This window comes from Cupressus sempervirens, chromosome 3 (genome assembly GCF_028749045.1).
Source record: "Cupressus sempervirens isolate cs-2001-9-10 chromosome 3, ASM2874904v1, whole genome shotgun sequence".
Lineage (NCBI taxonomy): Eukaryota > Viridiplantae > Streptophyta > Pinopsida > Cupressales > Cupressaceae > Cupressus > Cupressus sempervirens.
Genome location: NC_143120.1, coordinates 1007400639 through 1007405235, shown reverse-complemented (window position 1 = coordinate 1007405235; position 4597 = coordinate 1007400639).

Here is a 4597-nt window from a genome sequence, read left to right as displayed (position 1 = left end):
AACTTGAAAAGTATGTGGCAGAGTTTCTATTTAACTTTTGAAACAAACAAACCGCCCACTTCTTAAATAGGATTTATTTGTTATTTTATTAATAACTAAACCCCAAAATTGTATAAATGCCAAAATGTAAAAATGGCAAAGGGGGTTATTCGAAGGGGGTGTTTTGTTTTATACCCGTAATTGGTTTTGAGCCAATTTAAGAAAATTATTTTGTATAAAAAAATGGGGGTAGGATGTCATTTGGAAGCAACGGAAATTAAGGTAGATTTGGAGAGAAATTGCTCTTAGTGATTAGGGAGATTTTTCTAGGAGATTTTTTGGGGCCATTTTTGTACTTCGAAGTATTGCTATGCTATTGAAATGCTAGAAGAAATGGTCTTCCTGGTGCATAATTGTAATTGATTTTTGGAGATTAATCAGATCGGTCCTACTCTATTGGAGCCGACCTGGAGACGTAGTCACATTTGTGGCGAACTCCGAAATCAAACTTTGTTTGCACTTTCTATCTTCTTCTCTCTCTAAATTTTTTTTATTTCACCTCAAGCTTCTGAGTTTGTGATGCTTAATTTCATTTATGTTAAATGTATTAAGATTTTCACTGAGTTGTGTTTTTAATTAAGCATTCAATACTGCAATTAGTCTAGATCCATCCATCAAATCATTGTTCTCTCCTAAGTCATACTTGTTCTCTCACCTTGTTCGAGGACTTCCCACCTTATGTAGATGTATGCTTAGTTGTCACACTTATCTCCTAGAATCTTCTAGCTTGTTCTAGAAGATTTCTAGAGCTCTTTATATTCAATCTCCCTCATTGTATTTACATAACATCAAAGGCATTCCATTGTAAATACATATTTTCTTGTATTGCATATTTTCTCTCTCATGTCTATTTAGGGTTTTCCCTTGCTCCACACTCTTCTCTCCTTGGCTTCTCTTTGATAAGTTTTCTCATACAGGTGATCTTGGGCATCTTCAAAGTTGGATTTCATCAACTTCAATAGCAGTCCTTGTAGAAACTCCTAATAGAGTACATACTTAACTATGTTGTATAAATCCTTTCACAAGGTGGACCTAATAGTCCTTATTACTCCTAAAAGGGTAAGATCACCACAACTGATCATTTGTAAGCATTAACCAACCAATTTTATTACTTTAGTAGTGAAGCATTGTGAGTGTCATCCCCACCCTAGGTTTACCTTCTACTTGGAGGGTTTATGGGTTACCAAATATTGTGTTGTGGTGTTGTTACTTTAATGTTTTAATGTTTCATGCATGCAAGTAGATTAGAAAACTTAATGAAGTGAAGCAAGTGAAAGAAGTTTAAATGGTTCCTAATTCAAACACCCCCCCACTCTCAGTCACCTAGTTTGCATTACATTTACATCACCCTCTTCAAGAGCATGGTGTATGAAGTTAATTTTACTTTCAATATGCTTTGTGTGACTACAGAAAGCTAAATTTTTAACCAAATGAATGGCACTCTTGCTATCAAAAAATAGAGTGAAGTTGGATTGTTTAAACCCTAAATCTCGAAACAATCTCTATAATCATATCAGCTCTTTAGTCCCCTTAGTAAGAACAATGTATTTATCCTTGGTAGAGGAAAGCGAAAAAACTTGTTTCTTATGAGAAGTCCAACTAATTGTTGCTCAAAAAAAGTAAACATAGCCTATAGTAAATATCCTTTTTTCTAAATCTCCAACCATATCAAAATTAGAATAACCACAAATATAAGGAGTCTTACTATTAAAACATAAAACATGAGAGGAAGTTCATTCAAATATCAAAGAATCCATTGAACTTCTTACCAATGAGTTTTTCTTGGATTAATCATAAAATCACTCACAACTATCACTGCATGAGAAATATTTGGATGCATGATAACCATTACATACATCAAAATCAAACTACTAAAAAATAAAGAACACCATCCATCTCACATTTCTTTTTTGGAGTGGAAGGACACATCTTAGAAGACAATTGAAAGTGATTAGCTGATGGAGTGGTGAAAAATTTAGCATTTAATATACTAAAATATTCTAAAACTTTTTAAATACATTTTTCTTAAGATCATCTAATTTCTGTTTATGTCTATTTCAGATTATGTTCATCCCAAAAATCCATTTTTCTACCCCTAAATCTTTCATGGAAAAATAAAGAGCCAAATGCATCTTCAACCCATGAATAACTCGTATGTTATTTCCAACAATCAACATGTCATCAACATAAAGTAGAAAAATCACAAACTCACTAGTAGAAAGCCTCTTGTAGTAAACACACAAGTTCAATTTGTAGCAAGTAAAACCTTTTTGATTCATGAAGTTATCAAATATCAAATAGCATTGACATGGAGCAGACTTTCGCCTATATAAACTCTTCAATCTACAATATAAATGTTCATGTTCATGTTTAACAAATCTTCTGAACTACTTCATGTATAACTCCTCTTCAATGTCCCCATGTAGAAACATTGCTTTTACACGAAGTTGCTCAAGCTCGAGATCTCAATCTACTGCTATGCCCAAAACAATATGAATAGTATGCATTTTGATCACTGGAGATAAAATATATCATTAAACTCCACACCCTTTGTTGAGAAAATCCCTTCACCACTAATTTGGCCCTATATCATTTTCATCCTTCATCTTCCTCTTTTATCCAATATACCCATTTATTTTTCAAAGCCTTTTGATTTGGTGAAGTGATACCAAATCCCATGTATGATTTTTATTGAAGGATTCCATTTCATCTTTCATGACATCCATCCAAAATTCTTAATTGATATGATTACATGATTTCTTAAATGTTTGAGGTTTTGCCTAATTAAAATTATAGAGAAAAAAGAGTAATTCATAATCATCATATTTATGAGGAAATTTTCTTTCTCTAGTTGATCGTTATAGTTGAATATTGTGTTCATTGTCATGACTCTGTATTGGATTAAGTTTTTGTATATCATTAACATTTGAGTGTGGAGCAATCCCTTTATTTCCAATAGAAAAATTAGTATATGGAGTTCCTAGTTGATTATCTAGCATTTGAATTGAAGAAATATGTGGGACATTACTGGTCCCCTATTTTAAAACTTTATATGAATGTATTTTGTAGAGCCACCAAATTTGCATTATTTGTGAATGCTTGTCTATGCACAAATGGATTGGTCTCATTTTTTGAACATTATTTGAATAGAGTATCTATTAGAAGTATGTTGGGAAAGAAAGATACTGAGAGGAGGGGTGAATCTAGATCTATAAAATTTTATCTTCTTGACATAAATCAGGTGCATTTACCTTTAACTCATCTCACATCCACATCATGAATCATATAACCATAAAATGAAATAGATCTAACTATTCATCACATACATAAACATGAAAGTAAATGTAAACACATAACAAAAAAGATTTGGTTACCCAGAAACTCTCCAAGGTGAAGGTAAAACTAGGGTGGGGATGAAACCCATGAATCTTCATTATTCCAGTAATAAAATGTGCCTATTAAGGCTACAATGTTTGATCACTTCTAGTGATCTACCCTATGAGGGGTCTGAAGGATTTGATCAAAACAAATCCAAAAAGCCTTCAAATACCTGCATACAAAAATTTATCATAGAAGAAAAAGATGAGAGGAGGCAAGGGTTTTGCTCTGAAAAATATGCTAATGTATTTTAAGAAATAGAAGAGATAAAAAAGATTACAAAAGATCAATCCTTATAAAAGGAGATCAAAACCTAAAAGGGTAACTTAAAAAGAAAATCTATTTAATAATTACTAATTAATTATTAAATAGAGATGCAAAAAAGATGCATAAAGGGAAATCTTAAGAAGAGAATAAAGAGAATTTAATAAATGAAATTAAATCAATGCTTTACTCTAACACCCCTGCCTTAAGATGAGCAACAATGCAGCTACAAATAATGCAGAAAGAGCAAGGAAACTACAATGTAATGCTGAAAGAAAACTTGGGTCATGGAAACAAGGCCTAATGAGGCACTCAATCACAACAAAATATCTATGAAATGGAGAAATAGAGAAAACCTAGTGTGAAAAACTCTACTCCAAAAAGAGATAGCAATAAAAGAAGGAAGGAAGGATTCATCACTGAGACCCCCCAAAGACAACTTCCTTCACCCCAAGCATAGGATGTAGTTGAAGATACCACAGGGATGCAAAAGGTTTAGTGAAGATGTCTGCAACCTGCTCAGTAGTAGGAATGTACTCAAAGCTCAAGGCACCATCCCGAATGAGATGCCGAATGAAGTGCATGTGAAGCTCAATATGCTTGGTCTACTGATGCTCAACTGGGTTGTGTGAAATGTGTATAACACTCTAATTGTCACACCACAAAAAGGTGGGGCTATCAGGAGGAAATCCAAACTATGTCATCAACTATCAAAGACACAAAACCTCCTAACTAGCCAATACAACTGCCTTGTATTTTGCCTCACTAGATGATAATGCATGAGCATGTTGCTTCTTGCAAGACCATGTGATAGAACTAGAACCAAGACAAAATACAAAACTAGAAGTGGACTTGCGATCTGTTAGGAATAAGGTGTCTCAACCTTTTATTATTCCTATTCTTATTATTTGTTTTG